This window comes from Argiope bruennichi, chromosome X2 (assembly GCF_947563725.1).
Source record: "Argiope bruennichi chromosome X2, qqArgBrue1.1, whole genome shotgun sequence".
NCBI classification, from domain to species: Eukaryota; Metazoa; Arthropoda; class Arachnida; order Araneae; family Araneidae; genus Argiope; species Argiope bruennichi.
The window spans coordinates 41,171,329-41,191,254 of NC_079163.1; the positions used below are offsets into that span (position 1 = coordinate 41,171,329).

The 19,926-nt window shown below is 27.1% G+C and overlaps 1 protein-coding gene and 1 long non-coding RNA gene across 2 annotated transcripts in view; one reads left to right on the plus strand and one right to left on the minus strand.

Moving 5' to 3' along the window:
* LOC129961013 (circumsporozoite protein-like) overlaps nt 1-19,926 on the minus strand; it is a 290,038-nt gene that overhangs the window by 148,406 nt on the left and 121,706 nt on the right. The gene's annotated exons all lie outside the window — the stretch shown is intronic.
* Nucleotides 5,140-19,885, plus strand: LOC129961014 (uncharacterized). The gene is made up of 3 exons (XR_008783745.1): nt 5,140-5,406; nt 9,960-10,015; nt 19,837-19,885. It is a non-coding gene; the product is annotated as an uncharacterized LOC129961014 (long non-coding RNA).

Here is a 19,926-nt window from a genome sequence, read left to right on the forward strand (position 1 = left end):
CCAGCAAATCATGAAAAAAATATTTCAGATTTTTTAAAAATATAATTCATATACTCTATAAAAACTAATTCATTTTTTGCTACTGAATTTTTTAAAGAAATTTTTTTTAAGAAAAGCATTTTTTTAGAAGTAGATTCGTAACTTTAAGCTAATTATTTTTATTGAAATACTATTCTCCTCTAGGATGAGAGAGTTTCTGGTCCTCAATAATTAGGAGATGGAAAAAGTGATATGTCACCCATTAATAATAAATGAAATTCATAATTGTTTAACATATATTTATTCAACAATTATTTAAATCGATGTTTTTCATATTACTCTCTATGACACCTTCAAGGAATATACAAAATTTTATAATTTCTAATTTTACTCTGCAACTGAGAAACATAATTATAAGAAAATAAAAGTCAGTTTCCGGAATTATTTAAAATTTTATCAATTTTATAAGAAGCAACAACAATTAATTCTTAAAAAATAATTTTAATAGAACAACAGCTTAAAATATTTTAGATATAAAATGTTTTATTGACTTAGGGTGAACGTAATTAGTAAAAAATATTGATTCTATGTTATTTCAACTGCCGAAATCAGGTTTAATATTTACTATTCGAAGCAGTAAATTCTTTCTCGTAAATATATCTTAGATCTATCCTTTCACACTTAAATGAAAATCTTAATTAGAGAATGTATTTTAGATTCTATGTTATTTCAACTGCCGAAATCAGGTTTAATATTTACTATTCGAAGCAGTAAATTCTTTCTCGTAAATATATCTTAGATCTATCCTTTCACACTTAAATGAAAATCTTAATTAGAGAATGTATTTTAGAAATTTCCATGGCAATTAATAGAGTTAGTAATAGGTATCATGAGAAGATTCTCAAATTTAATTGAGATTTAATTTAATTTATTAATACTTGAAAAGCAGAATGTTTATTTTCAGAGACTACTTATATTTATGGATTTCCCACTTCTATAACGTAAGTGTGAGATATGTCACATGGCAAAATGTATCAGCAATAGGGGTTCTATGCTTCAGATGCATGTATCTCTGATCAATGACGTCTTTGATGCAGGTTACCCAGAACAGCCGTAAAAAAATTCGCAATAATGCTTTGAAGAACAGAATTGTAACTTATTTTGCTTTTTATTGCTTTTCTGAACACGAATTAACTTATAATTCATATCTTTTTGCTTTGTCTTACTTTTTTGTACACGAATTAAATTTCTTTTTGCTTTGTCTTACTTTTTTGTACACGAATTAAATTTCTTTTTGCTTTGTCTTACTTTTTTGTACACGAATTAAATTATAATTCATATCCTAATCCAGATTGTTCACGTCGTGACACTAAATGACAAATCTTGATTCGAAACCACTTTTTTTTGTCAAAACAGCCATTTAGGTGATTGAAATTAATGTGCACAAGACTGTAATCTAATTTCAAAGTATTATTCTTCGTGGATTAATTTCTTACTTATTACCAGAATAACGTTGCAACATAAAATATAAAATAATCTGGAAGAATTTTTGAATTTGTATTAAATAATTTTTATGCTTGAATTCTACAAAGCCTTTAATTGAAGAAAGTGATAAAGATTTTCTCCGAATCGGAAAAGGGCTGTGATCTGTATTATTTTTAAGATTAGATATCCATTTAAAAGAAATTTTAGAAATCCATATTCCATCCTAAGCCATTTAGTTTATTGAAATTAATATGCGCAAGACAGGAATTTAATTTAAAAATATCATTCCTCGTGGATTAATATCTTACTTATTGCCGGAATAACGTTGCAACGTAAAATAATGTGGAAAAATTTTTGTATTTGTATTAAAGAATTTTTATGCTCGAGTTCCATAAAGCCTTTAACTTAAGAAAATGATCAAGAGTTTTTACAAATTAAAAAAATACTGTGTTCTGTATTCATGCTAAAATTATTATTATGTAGTTATAAGATTTAGGCGAACCACTTAACCCATGTCTTAGACATGCGAACAATATTTTCCTTTGGCAGTTCTAAAATAGGTATCTGGATTCAAAAATTATATTAGTTTCTGGTATTTTGGTATGAAACTAGTATTTCTGGAAATATATATAATTGATGCGTCGAATTTTGGTCATCTTTGAATTACCTGTGATCAAAGAACGTACATGTAATTAATATAAGCCCAAAAGAGCTATTCCGTCAGTACTAATATTATATAAATTGGAAGATTGACTGTTGACAATACTTGAAGTGAGACGATACTGGGATATGAAACCTCATCAACATATCAACATATTTCAACAGAACTGAAAAGACAGATTTATTTTAATTGTTTAGAGAAAAATCTCATATATATATATATATATATATATATATATATATATATATATATATATATATAAAATCCCGTAGGGTTACGTGAGTCTTTTAATTATTTTGAATTTAAATCTCTAATAATTTGAATAATTCTCTATAATTAATAATTTAATCTTAATAATTTGAATTAATCTCTATAATTAATAATTTAATCTTAATAATTTGAATTAATCTCTATAATTAATAATTTAATCTTAATAATTTGAATTAATCTCTATAATTAATAATTTAATCTTAATAATTTGAATTAAATCTCTAATAATTTTAATAATGACATGTGTTTCATTTTTTTTATTATTTTCTTTAAGCCAGTTGTCACGTTGAATTTCCACGAATTTCATATTCTGGCTTTTGCATAAATAACTATTGCCATTTTTTTAACTGTTAAAAATATAAATTTTATTTTTCAAATAGTGATCTTAACATTTTTTCTTTAATCCAATCTTATATTGAAAATATTTATTTATTTTTCCTTTCTATTTTCCTTTTATATGTATTATTAAAGATCAGGTTCTGGCGTTCAAACTACTATAAAACATTTTTAACAGCAGTGAACCGTATCTTATTTTTTTGCACTTTCAAAGCATATTGCTATTTCATTTGTAAAGTACCACTTTCTTTGCGATTGATAACAGATTTCTTTATTTTTAAAAGCATCTTGAAATAATGAGACTTTTAAAATTTTGCAACAAAATTACAAAATCCGTCTTATTTCATTCAATCTGCAGCAATTTTTTAATTAAAGTAAAATTGTATGATAATTCTTAAAAAACCCTATTAATTGCTTTTATTCTAAAAAGTTCGATAGAAAAGAAAAAGAAACAAATTACATTCGTTCGTCATCTGCAGCATTCCTTATTTATGCAAATATTGTGAATTATTTTCGGAATTAAATAACTTGATTCAAGTTTTTTAGAATTCAAAAGCAAATAGCTGATAAAACACTTACAATTTACTTTTAAAATTGAAAAGTTAAGAATGAGTTATGTGTCTGAAAGTACTTACAGCATGCAAATTATTCGGAGAAAAAATTATTTTAACACATTTTATTTAGTAGTTTTTCTCCCGTTTCGAGGATTTCTCAAGCATTTTTTCTGAATTTTCATATGATTTCTCAATATTATATTGATTTCACAGTCTGATGTATAATATTATTACGTAATTGAAAGAGTAATTTTAGAGAAAGAAATATTCCATTTCTGATTAGTCTTTTGAATGAAATGGCATTTTTCACACTTCATTTTTCCATAAGTTGGAGGATTATTTCCATTCCATACCCACCCTTTCATCTCCTTTTTTACAACAGGTAGTAAAATAGATAGAAATTTATATATCAGATATAAATTTATTGAAGTAGTATTATTGAAGAAGTAAATTTATTGAAGTAGTATTATTGAAGAAGTAAATTTATTGAAGTAGTAAATTTATTGAAGTAGTATTATTGAAGAAGTAAATTTATTGAAGTAGTAAATTTATTGAAGTAGTAAATTTATTGAATTAGTAAATTTATTGAAGTAGTATTATTGAAGAAGTAAATTTATTGAAGTAGTATTACCATAAAATTTGTCCCTAAATTAAAATAGTTACATAAGCTACATAGATCTTTCATCGACAGTAGTTATAAAAAGAATTTTTAGTTTCCAGTTTTCGAATTGTTATTACAGTAGACTCTTTGAAATCCGGCAATGCGAAAATCCAGTCTTATAGCCTGGCATCTTCAGCAGGACGAATGCAGAACGTTAAAGTGGGTAAAATTATTGCATGCAAGTATCATCGATACTAAACGATATAAACAATCGATATATTTCTAATCAGACTTTATAATATTAAATATAGTATAATTTTCTGTTTAATTTTATATATTTCTTAATTTTTGTTGTAATAAACATAGTTTGCTTGTGCTAATCCATGAACCTCTACTAATCCAGCGTTTTTGTTAAATTAGTTCTCCTCTAGTCTAATATTTGCTAATTACTGAGACGTTACTGTACTGCTAATTTGTATTCTTGAAGTTGATTTTGGTGACCAGAAAAGCTGAATCAAATATTAATTCTATACAGCAATTCATTTTTAGGACGACTCTTTTGATAAATGTGAGTACAGATAAGTCTCTTCAAATTAATTTACACTGACTGACCTACTTTATATTCCCTGGCTATATAGATTAGTGCAATTATTTCTTTGTTACCTACCAATTACACTGAGTAAAATCCTTAGGCAGCCCAATATTTGCATAATTATAAATTCTCTACCAATATCTATGGATCTTTTGTTCATGCTTAATGACCCAATTTGCTTCCTTTACCTGAATATCAAATGGGATCATGGTATTTCGTGGTAAGATTTCAGCTCCAGGAACTGAAGATCATGGCTTCAGACCATACGATTCAAAAGAAGATCAGCCAATTATGTACACGGTGGATCAAACGTTTATCTAACTAAAACAGAAGTATCAGCAGTTTCCGCCATGACGGATGCCTTTTTTGCAACTTGTCAAAACATGACTAATGTTACAGAATTCTTATTCTTTCTCCATTCACATTTCTTCTTTCTTCTTAAGTTCAAACAAACAATTCACAACAATTTTCTTTTTGAAGTGATCCATAACATGTTCAAAGACAGCATTGTCGAAGAGACAGTCAACCTTGAGACTAAGTTTGTTATTGCAAAACCAAAACAAAAGGCTAGACTAGTGTATTTTGAATTGTAGTGAAGGTGGCAGATTGTTTTCCCAACAACCTCCCTCACGTCTTTGCCGAGGACAATCCATGGACTAATTAGACAAGAAGTGATTGAGGTGCGCTGGCAGAAAGATGACGGAAAGTTTGACTGCTTTTCGGAAAGACGCTTCCTTTCTTGGTTTATTTGCTCGGCTCGGATAAATGAAATAAATATGACTGGGAAAAGATGGAGCCGCATGTGGGTGGAAGGGAGCTTAGGATAAATATAGCAGAGGGAAAAGGATTCGCAGCTTGGATTTTCCGGTGCTGGTCAGTGTTCACTCTCTCGATTCCTACTGAAGGGTTGGGCTTCCTTGCAGTTCCGGTAAGTCAGATTTTGATTCTAGCAGAGTTAATACACATCGGAGAGAAAGTTTTCCTCCATTGGAAAATTATGATTTATTAAATTTTTAATTTGGTTTATTAATCTTAAAACATCTCTTTCGAAATTTTAATTTCCTTTGTTAAAATAAATTTTTCTGAATCTATGGCTACTTGAATTTTTTAGTTTTCTTTTGTAATGAATTTATTGCAATTATTCTAGCCAAAATTAAAAGTACTAACAGTTATTCCTAACATTTAAAAAAGCTTTTCTTAATTCGAAATTATTTTATGTTTATAGCTATAGCAAACAAGATTTTTTATAGCTACAAGCTATAGCAACAAGTTTGGTTTCATTATGCTAATGGAAGAAACTGATTATTATTATAATTAAAATAATTTTGAAAAGAAGACATCAATTAAGGACACACATATCAATTCTAAAATGTAGGACTGTGCATAATTTCTAAGACATAATTTAAAAATTTATCTTCTGTCCTTTGTTAAAAATTTCAAAACGAACAAATATTTTTAAAATAGCCTGTTTCTTAAGACTTCTGGGTTGGAAATTGGAATATTGTGGATATTGAAAATCCTGTTTCATATTTTTGGTTTTATACAAAACACAGAACGCTTGCTATTACTATAATATTATTAAAATTTTAAAGAAAAAATTTTATACAATTATCTTTAAATGATTTATTTCAGCGTTTTAGAAATTATTTTATTTTTATGAAAAGAAAAAAAAATTCAAAAACATTTTCATCAAGTCACTTTTAAGTGTTTGCATACTTTAACTGTGATATTGAGGAGCATATCAACTAAGAGGTGAAGAATTTGATTTATATGATAATTATAATACCTCAATGGGAGCAAAATTTCAATAAAATAATTTTCTTAGTTACAGTCATTCGGTGAAAATTGTTTATATCTCGTATTAATATTTCCCAGGAGCAAAATAAGAATTTTTCAATTATTTACAAGAAAATAAACATAACAATAAAAAAGAAATTGGAATTGCTTCAAGTTTTATGTTATTAACGTAACTTAATTTTCTTTCGAGCAGTATTTAAGAATCCTTCTTCTACAGCATTTATATATAAGTAATATAAGAATATGTGTGTATTGGAATTGAATGAATTGTTGAACAAATGAATATGAGTGCAGCTAATGTGCTGTACTTTATTATTTGAACTGTTTTAAAACACTGTAATATGTTCTTATATTTTAAGAAATATTTGAAAATTCAACTAATTCTTTTGACTTCTTAGTTTATAGTATTAAATTATCAGTAATTTTTTTAAAATTCAAAAGAAGTTTATCTATATTAGTTAGTGAAAGGAGAGAGATCATTCTTCTTATATAATCTTTATTTTGATTTATCAACCATTAAAAAGAATATAAAAGTAGTCTAACCCAGTATGTCAGAAGTTAAAAGTTTGCATCCTCTAAGAATGAAAATAAAGCAATTTTGAAATATATAAATACTTTATAAGTCATATTCTTTATAAATTTGAAACGATAGTGATGCCTGATTCTTCAAGAAGAATAGCTGAACTGTTTTCAACTTTAATTTTATTATTTGTCTCGTTTGCATGTCAATGTGCTTGATTATAACTGGAATTAAAATTGAAAAATTCTTTCTAAATACACTCTTCAATTGTCTTTTAAAGATCATTGATATTCTTGATGATATTTACTAAAACATATATGAAAAATGAAAAAAACATAAATGAAAATGAAATGAAACGAAAATGACGTTATGTACAACTTCTTGTTTAATGAAAAGGGCAGAAAAATCCTCTAAATGTAATAATATATATATTTCTTCTTCACTACTCAAAGAAGATAATATATATATATATTTTTTTATCTTCTTCTTCTAATAAGATAATATATATTTTTTCAAAGAAACAAGGATATAAACAATATATATAACAACAGGCAGTATTCAGCTGGAAATAGATATTGTAGAAAATAGCTATTAATTTCTCATAAATAAATAATTACAATTAAATTAAATAAATAATTCCAATTCTTTTTTAAAATGCATGAAATTTTCTTCCTTTACAAAGTTTATTTTCAAATAAAAGAATTGCTTCTTGTTTTCTGATACTTTACCTTTCTATTACAATTTCAATTTCAAGATAATCCGACAAACCAGATTTTCTGAGAAAGTTTACGATCTGTCTCATTCTCCAGATCATATTTATTCAATACCCAAAACTTTTCTGCACGCAATTCTATCTGAAATCTTCAGAGAAGGGTTACCATGCAAACAGAGACTAGTTTCTATTTGCGATCGATAGAGAATCCTCTTTTTTATCAGCTTAACTCAGATTTGATTCTGTGTGAGATCAACGAAAAACTGTTTTCAGACAAACAAAGAAGATTTGCTACGAATAATTCAGTGCAAGATTGTTTTTCATATATTAGAGTACAGCAGAAAATATTTCTTCGCAGCGAAACCCAAACAATGCGTCACCACAGCGTAATAAAAAACTTTGAATTGATGCAAAAGATTTTTCAAAATATTTTCTGTTGATAAAATAAAATACTTTTATCGTCTGCTATATTCTATTTTCTATGAACCAAATTCAGTAACAAGAAAGAAATTCATTGGAAAAATTTTATTTATTCAAATATTTTATTATTTTGCTTCGAAGTTCGTATTCTTTATTTGCAATTAACGTGCGGTTTTAGAATATTTCTTCAATTTTTAATATTTCTGAAATAAAAGCATATATTTTTTCGAAAAAAAAAATAACGACAATTCAGTATATTTTAATAAGCTTTTACACATCATTTGGAATAATTTTTATAAACTGATGGTTTGTTCCCATTGCTTATTTTGTTAAAATCATCTCTATTTCTCGTTTTTAACCTTATGATTACTGATTTTTTTAAAAAAAATTACTATTTAAATGTAATGTTTGTTTGAATTAAGTATTTGAACTATTAATATACGCTGCCCGATAATAGCATGATATAATTCAAATCTTTAATAGTAAAAGATCTACACATTAACCTGCAAAAATCCCAGATGCAGCACAAAAGAGACTTCCAAGCCTTCAAAATAAAGGGATAAGCAGTTAAAGGGTTAAAAATATTTATAACATTACAAAAATATTAATAATTATAATATTGTAGTATTCAAAATATAAAAAATAACTTAAATACTTATCTCTTTAAATTTCTTGTAATCATCATCTATTCAAAAGTAACTAAATTTTTTTTCTATAAGTTCTAGAAAATTTTGAAGAAAAAAAGTATGTTTAGTTCATTAAAAATTAAATTTGAGTTGAATTCAGGTGTTATTGAAAAAGCACTTAGTGTTAATAAATAAACATTAATTAACATTAATATGGCACACATCTGAATTCATTTGGTGGCTTGGATGTAATTGAAAATACTCAATAGTTTGTAATTCCACCAAATTAATACCATGAACTTTTTTTTTTCAAGTAATTTAGTTTTCGATCCGATTTGTGCTAGTTTATCACGTTTGCTGTAAGATCTATTCAACTATGTCATGGAAACTCGTTAGATATTTATCATCGCCATTTATAATTCATTTAAAAATGGATTCTTCTACATTTGGCGTGTAAACCAGACTGCCGAGTTCATTGAATCTCTTTCAGTTATTGTGGAACACAAAATATTGGCCTTTTTAGAAATCTCAGAGTCTGCAGATGCCTGTTGATGGTTATAAAACAAATTTTGGATTTTTCATTGATCTCATTCTCTGTTATATGACTATTGGAATCATTATATATTATCCGAATCCACTATGACCAATCATTTGATCATCATCAGTCTGAATAAATCCATCTAAACATTAGTCACCTTTCTGGTGAAGAATCAATTGAAAGAGCTTTGATAACCTGATTTTGACAAGTGTTTTGTATCTAACGTGTCTTTTTATAATCAAAAACAGACCTTTTCTATTTATGATAATAAAAAAAAATAAAATGTGATGAAGATTTTCTTTTCTTCTTCTTCTTCTTTTTTTTTTCTTACATTTTATGATAAAATCAATAATATGTAAAACAGCTTTACAAAATGCTCACCCTGCATTAAGTTTAAAACTCCAGATAACTGATATCAAATGAAATAAATCTTTTAATAAAAAATTCATAGCCATTATAGTTAACATTTTTTAAATATTAATTCCCATTTATTATTTTTTTATGGTAATTATTTATTTTATAGGAGACAACAAAAATTTGTTCTGTATAAAAACATATATTTAATATGCTCTGTTTAGGAACATAATACCATCCAATAATACATTTTGATGTAAGTTATCTCATATTCTTGAATTTATTGGTAATATAAAAATTATTAAATCAGGCGAATGAATATAAATTTATAATCTCTATTCACTTTTTCGAATTATTCAGAATTCGTGTCTGCAAAATGTTTAGTAAACTGAAGTGGAAGAATAGAAAGTGCTGAAATAATATAGTTTTTGAGCATTTGCACCATAAATATTGTGAATAAAATAAAGTTATTTGACGTCTAATTTTGTTTAATTTATTGTTAATTTTGTTTCAGGCAGTTCTTCTGTAGTAATATTTTTGCGAAATGGCCGACGACGATAGAGAATACAGGTAAGTGCCAAGCAATCATATTTCATAAAATATATAAAATAAGGATAAGAGGAAACTCAGAAAATATTCACAATTTCTTTCCCTTTTTTTTAAATTCCGAGCTTACAAAAAAGACTTGAGGAATATTAAAAATTACAAAAATAAAGTAAATAAATAGCTGTTTATATTTACATGTTTTTTAAAATTGAGAAAAAGTGTAAGTTTCCGTAAAGATGCCATAAGGAAAAAAAAAATTGAAAAACATATAAACAATGAAAATAGCAATGAGAATTGAATACAAATTTAAGTAAAATGAAATTCTAAGATAAATCAGAAATTAACAATCTTAATATGAAAAATCTGATATAGCTGATGTGTCATAGCTGAATTTTTCGATTCTAATATATGAATAGGTATATATAAAATATTTTTACATATATTTTATTTGCATAAGTCTATATTTATGTGTGTCCAGAAATACGTGGGAATTCTTCCTACTATATTTTCTTTTACAAAAAGATTGGGCTTGATAGTTAATATAATAAGAGAATAAAGAACAAATAAAAGCACACAACATGATGTATATAGTTAGCTTCTACTCCTAATTTTATTTTTACTAATTATTTATTGCATTATTATGATTATAAATTGATTGATTGAAAATCGTAGTCTTTCACTCAGTATAGATAAACGAGACAAACACTTTGAATCTATTTTCAGTTTGAGTTTAACAATGTTTTGAAATTAGGATTCAATTGTTAACTGTCTGCTAATAGATTCTTTACCATGTTATTTTCTCAGTTTAATTTAAAAATTTAAGTTATATTCATGTCTTAAAATGCATCTTAATTTTATTACATATAGTCTATTTGAATACAAATTAGAAGAAATATAATTCTAATATTTTGCAAAGAAATCAACTTAAAGTTTTGAAGCAAGCAAGATAAACTGAAACATTTTTAGAAATGATTATTAAATTACACATTGTTCTGACATAATATTAATATAAATATTTATTCGAATCTATGAAGTGAAAGAAGTCGATTATTTTAGATCCGTTTTCGAATAAATTTAAAAACGTTTAGGGGAAAATATTTTTTGATTCATTTTCTATCATTTGATGATTTCTTTCGGTTTTGTTTTTAATGCATAAATAATTTTTGATGCCACAAAGAATTATAATTGATTTTATTTTTATAAATAAATAGTTCAGTTAGAAATGTATGCATCCGCTTTAAAAATCATTGTTTTTATTATGATTTTGGCATTTTAGCCAGATTTTACGTTTTGTCGTTGAAACGCCATAGTTTCTTACTGGAAAGTCTGTTTTCAGTTAACGCATGAAAAACGAGAAGTGTAAAGGAAAAAAAGAGCTTAAAAATGTTTCAAACGAAACATCTTTTACGAACTTCTTCTTTAACTAGAAGCTTTTCCAACGCATACACAAGAACTCTTTTTTTACGACTTGATTTACGACTTTGATACTTTTATAGTATTCACAGCAAATAAATATCAGGGAATTATTCTTTTTTAAAAATTTAATTTTGATTAATGGTTTCTCTAGTTTTTTACTAAGATATTATTCACGAATCATCAGTTAGTCTTTCTAAAATATTAGTTGGATATATAACTAGATATGACTCTGAAAATGTTGAATAATTTATATTTTGTGCCTATGATTCCACAGAGAGAGTAATATGCAAATGCTTCCTGGACATTGATTGCTAGAAGCAACTTAAAATTACCGATTGATAACTTTGTTACTGGGAAATTTGTTTTTTTTTTTAATAATTGATTAATAGAAGCAACTTAAAATTACCGACTGATAACCTTGTTACTAGGAATATTGGTTTTTATAATTCAACAAGTGCACTATTTGCTTACAGAAACTGATTCGAAGAATTATTTCGGGCTTAGCTACAATTAACTGCAACAATCATGATGGTATCAATAACACAATTCTAGAAACCCGATTGATGAACGTTTTGAAAATACATAGTTGGCACTGATAATTTATTTCAATGATTCTTTTGAATTGTCTTGACAAACTTACGACTCTTAAGATGAAGCAAAAATTTGCAGAATATATATACAAGACTGGTAATAGTTTTCTAACTCAATATCACTTAGTTTTATTGTATTTTAATAAGTAACTTGCAACGATTCACTAGAAATCATTGTTATTTTCTAATAATTTTAAAATACTGCAACGCAAATTGTCCTTAGAACAAAAATTTTCTTTCCTTCTCTCTAAAAATTTTTCAAAGAAATTTGTAATCAGCCCAGGGTAAAATAGAAAAGTATTTTGTAGTAAATAACATTATTAGCAGAGTAAGAGTTATTAGCAGACTAGCAGAGAACATTATTAGCAGAGTTTTAGGAAGCATCTAAACACTTCTGCTAGAATGACTTCAAACGAAGTTTTACCTTGGGGACAATTCTCATATAATGATAACAGCTTTCATTAAATGAGATCTGCCATTAGTGATTGCATTTGCTTCCTTTTAATAAGCATTAATTTATATCTCCTAAGCGTCTACTAATGGTCTCAGAAGTCATTTCCTTTTGATCTTTTGTGCAATAACGAATATTGATGAATCAGGATTTGAGACACTTGCTGGATAATTCTACGTCTTACTCTTTTATCTTTATTCTGAGTAATCATCTAATAGTTTGACGTTGAAAAGTTTTTTCAAAGGCCTGATCCTGTTGCTGTCTTCAGATTTTTCCTGTTTCTTGGATTCCCATACCTTAGACGCATTCAGTCTGATAGCAGTTTAGTTATCGCTTGTTCAAAAAATCTGTAAAATATTTGCAATTTCCCCATCGATCTATACGGCTTTTTAGCAAAAGCTGAACAGAGATGATGATTTTATAATATTTAGATTTCTTAATATTAAATTCGTGTGATTTGAAGAAAATTGATACTTTTTTAGTGATATTGGCAAGATGGATTAGTATTTTCCTTTTATCAAAATGAGTTTCACAGGTAGCTCATTACATTTATAAGAGAGAGAAATGCAGCAATCTTTCTGATATATATAATTTTGACCGAAGGTTAACTTGTAGAACTGAAAATACATTTTAACTTAAATTTACATCCAAAAAATGCATAGTATAAATTTTTTAATTAAAATAAAAATGTTAAAATCTAATAAGAAATACACTCAGTAGCGATAATAAATTTTAATTGTTTTTTTCTCTTTGATGCCAGATTGTGATGCAATAATTGCTAACAAATGAATAAAATATTCTTGTACCTTTAAGGAATAGTTTAAACAAAATGAAGAAAAAAAAAGAAATTTACTTAAAAGTACTATAGTGTATCATTAAATAATATAATATGAATATATTTCAAAGATAACACGCTTTATACAGCTAAAAGAAAACCCTTAATACTTTTAGTAGCATTAAAAAAACACGATAGCATACCTCCCTTAACATTCTTCAGGAAAATAGTTTGGAACTTTTAGAACAAATATTTCTTCTGAAAAATGTTGATTAAATTTTATTAAAAAATGAAACTATATATCTCAACGAAATTCACGATGAAAAATTCATATAATTTCTTAAAATATTATCACATTTTTTTCTAACTTTTGATTAAATAATGAATTTTCTAAAATAGGCCTTTGTTTAAAATTATCTTTCACCTTTTTTTTTTTTAAATAGCAGCTGAAAAGCATAAAATTTTGAAAGCGTCTCAATCCTAAAAGTGTGAAGTGATTCATAAGTGAGGTGCTAAAACAAGAAGTAAGTTACTGATAAATGAATAAAAACGCTGTAAAAAATTCGAGACTAAATTCTCCAAAAAAACTTAAAAGCATGAATGACATCACCTGCACGTGGTACACGAGGCTTTCGATAGACTTCAACTCAACCAACATTTCAACTGGCGGATGTTTACCTTTATGACGTCATTGTTACCGCGTAACGGATATGGGAAAGCGCCTGAGGTTGAAATAGCACTGATGTTTAGATTATGCTATTTATTTCACATGCTCTTCGACTACGAAACCCATTGGACTTTCGACTACATCTGCCATCTTCATTGAGTTGTCACATCATTGAACAGAAACTTTGCAAAAATAAAATATGAAGAATGTGTTCATGATCGCGTTCTATCTACCCGGAAAACATGACAAGCTGCAAAAGATACGAAAAACTTAATGCTCGCCGCTGGCGATCCTCCAGTTTATATTTTGCGTCAAAATATGCTGTTTTCGTATTTCAGGTTAGAAAGTAGGAGTGAGTTTTATTCTTTCTTTATGACATACTTTTCCTACCAGAAATTCTATCCTTAACGACACTTGGCAAGGATTTTAACTCATTTACGAAAAGTATGTTTTTTTAAACGTCTTCACCGAGAAATTTTTTTAAATAAATTCATTTTGCTTACATATAAATTTGCATTTACGGCCAAGGAGAATATCTTTTTTTTTTTTCCCGTACAGAATTTTTATTTGAGGAATAGATGTATAACTTTCATTTCCACCGGTTTCGTTTTTATTTTAGAACAAGGAAGCATGTCAAATAAAGTTGCAAGGATTCCTGCAATAGACTAACCTCCTGATGTTTTAAATCAATCAAAAGTTCTTAAATAGTGTCTTTTTTTCATGAGAAAGTCAGTAGTGCATTAATCAAGTAGAATTTTATTGCTTCATTTGAAAGATTCTTGTAGTTACGCTGGCAATAGTGATGTTTTACATTTTTAAGTCTGTATACTTCTCTTTAAAAGTAAATATAAATTAATATATATAGTATATTGACATTAGTGAAAAATGTGAGGAGTTTCGCATTTTTTATCATGAAGCCCTGCTTTAATATTAGAATTTGCATATATTGAAAAGAAAACCATTGATAACAAAATAGAAAACAGCTTCTTAAGCTAATAATATAATTTCTTTTACCATTAAACATAACTTTAGTTAGAATACTTTTGATTTTCATAAAATATGTTCTATTTAATTGCATAGAAGAGAAAATTTGCATAAAGACGACATATCTGTTGCCACAGCAAAAATGTCATGATATGTCAAGTTCAAAAATTGATATTTAAGAAATTAGGTATGAAACGATAATTAAATATATTAAATAAATTTTAAAGAATGCAGAATAAATCAATGTGCAAGCAGAAAGTTTAGAATAAAAAATAACACTCCCCAAAATCAGATAAGATATGAAAGCAATTTATTTTTTGTATAGTAACAAAAAAATGAAGATGATAAATGTACACAAGTGTAAAATAAATAAATATCAATTATTTATAAAGAAAGAAAAAAAACTAATAATACAAAAAATATAAAACGAAGTATATACGGAATTCACAGTATAAGTAATGGGGTTAAAAAAGTAATGTTTATGAATAAAAGTAAATGTTAATGAATAAAAATATATGTTTATGAATAAAAGTAAATGTTAATGAATAAAAATATATGTTTATGAATAAAAGTAAATATTAATGAATAAAAGTAAATGCTAATGAATAAAAGTAAATGTTAATGAATAAAAGTAAGGTTTATGAATAAAAGTAAATGCTAATGAATAAAAGTAATGTTTATGAATAAAAGTAAATGTTAATGAATAAAAGTAATGCTTATAAATAAAAGTAAAGGTTAATGAATAAAAGTAATGCTTATAAATAAAAATAAATGTTTATGAATAAAAGTAATGCTTATAAATAAAAGTAAATGCCAATGAATAAAAGTAATGCTTTTACATAAAAGTAAATGTAAATGCATAAAAGTAATGTTGATGAATACACCAAAAGCCATAAATTCTGATTTTGCTATGGAAAAAGATAGTAAAAGGAAAGGTTCTTGTTACTTTAGCTGAGCATAAATAAGCATATTGTTTTAGAAATAAATATTTATTTGGATTTCAAAATTAAAATAACATAATAAAAAAACCCCACTTGCTTAGTAAATTTCAAATTATTTATTACAAATTACTATTTATGAAAAAAGAATATTTATTTGATGAATAATTCATATATTTCTTAATATTTAATTCTAATCCACTGACATTGAGTGATGGCATTGGGGAAAAAGAAATCATCGATCGTAAAGAAAGAGAGTAAGAGCTCAGAGATGACAAAATAAAAAATTAAATTTTTTTTTGTTTGTTTCTTTGGGAACTTTCTAAATCCTTTTTCAGAGGAGATGCAGAATTATATGATACAAGTATGTTTCAATTTTTTCTTCTTCTTCGAAATTTCAAAAGAAACTTCGAATTTTCTTTTCGAAAAAGGAAACCTTAAAGATCATTCAATTTTACATTAAAAAAATTATTACATAGACTGGATTATAGAGCCTAGGGAATGACAATTTTGTGTGTAATAGACCGGAGCTCGATTATAAAGGCTGATGAATACTCCTTAAAACACGAAGAACAGCTGGGACACAGGAATGACATAAAAGATAGAAAAAGAAAATGAGAATTGATATCAAAATGTATTGAATCATACAATAATGCAATGTAAGAGCGTAAAAACAAGCTCAAAATAAAATATGAAATGAAATTTAATACAAGAAATTTTATCGTCCATTATAAAAGAGAAACCTATATACAAAAGTATGAAATAACTATGGGAAAACGCGTAGATTTCTTTTTAGTTGTTAATACAATAGTTCTCGTAGAGAACATTTTAACCTAATTTTTGCATCCACTTAATAAATATATGCATTCATAATATTTTGTATGTGATCATGTAAGAAAAGCAATGGAGTTTCTAAATCTCCCTAAAAGAACTGATGTCTTCTGGATGTGTTGCATGGTTGGATGTGTGCAAAACATCCAACCATGCACTAAAAGCAACCTGGTGTTCAAAAGTTAGGCATAATTAGTAATTATGCGAATAATAAAAGAAATCCGAGTCGGAATGGCGGAACGCGATATGCGAGTGTAAAACCGTTACAAAATAAGGAAACGATGTGAAAGAACGAGAACAATCAGCTTTATTATCCAAAGAAATCAGTTTGTAAGAAAAATTTGTATAAGAAAAGCAAGCACTTAAGTTAAAACCGAATGAAATAAAAAGATACTGCTGCAATTTAATAAGGTATGTGCTCACTTTTTACAGACAATCATGCTGTGTAACTGTTTCCTTAACATGCTGGGACATTTTGGATGAATTTTGAACTCAAATGAGATTCAATGAAATCTTTTCAGCTCTAAAACTGATCTTTGTGGTTGCGGAAAGAATGTTGGTTGTCTCTCGAGTAAATCTTACGCATTTTCCATAGGATTTATATCAAATAAGTGAGCAGGTCATGACATGCGTTGGATATTTTCTGTTTCACGGAAGGCGTCGATGCTCACAAGGTAACAAAGCAAATTATCATTCATAAATATGAAGCCAGGACCGATGGCACCTCGAAATAGGTCAATATAATGTTCAAGAATTTCACCTCTGTTTTAGCATTAGGGATCCCGTTTTGAAACATAAAGAGGCCTGTTAGGCTGTCTAGCATAATGCCTACCCACACTATGACTCTCTTAAACGGAAAGTGATGTCTTCCCGTGATGGTTTCCTGGTGAAATCGAAATCAATGTTTCTGCTTAATTGTTAGCCAACAAAACCCAGTGTTCAGACTAAAGCGAATTTCGTTAATGTACATTAAATTGGGATATTGTCCAAACTCCAGTACTAATGTTCCAAGCTCCAGTCTTAGTTCAGTGCTAGTTTATAACGTTTGCTCTAGCATCATTCCAATTATGTTATGACAAATAATCCACTTATCATCGCCATTAGATGTAATATTTTTCATTTAAAAAATGGATTGTTTTAAGTAAGTTTGAGTTGTAAAACATATTGGTGCGCCACGTTCATTGAATCTCTTTTAATTATTATGGAACTCAAATGTTGACTTTTTCTTTTTTGAAATCTCAGTGTCTGTAGATGCCTGTTGATATTTGTAAAACAAATTTGAGATTTTTCACTAATCTCATATTCTGTTATATGACTATCCGAATCGGTTGTGACTGATTATTAGGCCATCATCAATCTGAGTTGGTCTACCGAAACGTTAGTCAACTTTCAGGTAAAGAATCAGTTGACAGAAATTTGATAAATTGATTCTGAGAAGTATTGCGTATTTAACGTACCTTTATATAATCCGAATTAGATATCTTCTCTTTATGAAAATCAGAAAATAAAATATAATGAAGATTTTTTTCTCTTCGTAATGCAATCAATACTATTCAAACAGCTTTAAATAATATTCTGAGCTTGCCTTATTAGTGAAGTAATATCGTCAGATATTTAACATCAAATGAAATAAGTCGTATGACTGACAGAAATCATTGAAAAAGGTAATTAAGCTATATGTTCGTCAAAACTCAATTTGTTTTCTCTAACCTAATATTTTTAGAATAAATTATTTATAAAAGGCGTTTTCTGACAACATGCAATTTTAAATCATTTAATAATTTCATATCACATGCAACAATTCGGAAGCAGGCGTAGTTTAACCCATACAAGTGGTTCACATCAGTAAGCTTGGGTAAATTTGACATAAAAATGACACCACGTAACTTAAACTTTTTGATATAATAGTAACTATATATGACCAATAACTTAAAATTTGCATAATCTTAAAACGATCATAATATTTCGACTCATAACCTCATTTTCAGGCAATAACAAGCATTCTTGGAGGAAAAAATAATTTGAATAAATGCTCTACTTTAGCCTGTACTCATATCAAGCTGTGTTTCTGTGGCACTAAGAGTGTACTCGTGCAGTAATTAATAGAACATAAGCAAACTTAATGTTAACGCTTTTAGAATATTTTTCTAGGTTGATATTGTTCGATTTTGCAGAAATGTCATTATTCGTATATGTGATATTGCTGATCATAATTCTAAGATTAATTGTATCAATGAATATTAATTTTAATTTAAATGCTTTTCTTTACTCCCTATATTCCTTTATGTATAATTTTATACTTTAAGATGAAAAAGTGTTATATAGGATTAAACATGTAATATCTGAAAAAAAAAACCAAATCTCGCTCTGCATTTTTTTTTTTTTTTTTTTTTTGCAAAATTGTGATTTTTTGGAGAAAATATTTAAATACAAATCACATACTGATTGCATACGAATATCTTTCAATCTTTTTTTTTGCAAAATCGTGATTTTTCGGAGAAAATATTTAAATACAAATCACATACTGATTGCATATGAATATCTTTCAATCTTATTTGTATATGCACTGGTCATGTCATTCAAATAAAAAAAAACTTGCTTTAATATGTTATTTGAAAGACTCAATTTTACCATGGTGAAATTGGGTGGTCCGTTATGGCCCTATATAACATTGTCAGCATGAAAGTAGATAGAAAATGCCTCTAATAGTTAGTTACAATTTTTTTAATTAAAAATTGTGTCTTTTCAGGAAGACACCTATATAGATAAACTTAAAAAGCAAACATATTAAATATAAATCATAAGAAAAAAGAAGCAAAAAGCTCGACTCGAATCGAGGACCCGCAATACGAGCGTCATTCTTGTTGTTCTGACCACTATACGGCATTGCCCACACATCGAAACGGAAGTTGAATATACTTATTCTAATAGACAGTTATATAAAAAAATGTTTTTTGTGTGTAAAATCGCGTTTTTTCAGGAAGAAATATATATAAACTTAAAAAGCAAAACTTTATCTTAATATTATAAAATTTGATTCCAAATCGTTAGAACAGTTTTCGAGATACACGAAATAAATTTACATATATACAAGAAATGCTCATTTAAAGTTTTAAGATAGGATTTCTTTACAGCTTCAATACGTTTATAAGTTTCTTATGATGGATCATCTTTATTTTTTCTATATTTCTAGTGAGGAGGAGGAAGAAGAGGAAGAGGAAGGAACTGGAGTAGAAGAAAAGTAAGTGCGTGTGATTTATCTCACCAAGAAGTTTTCTAAAAT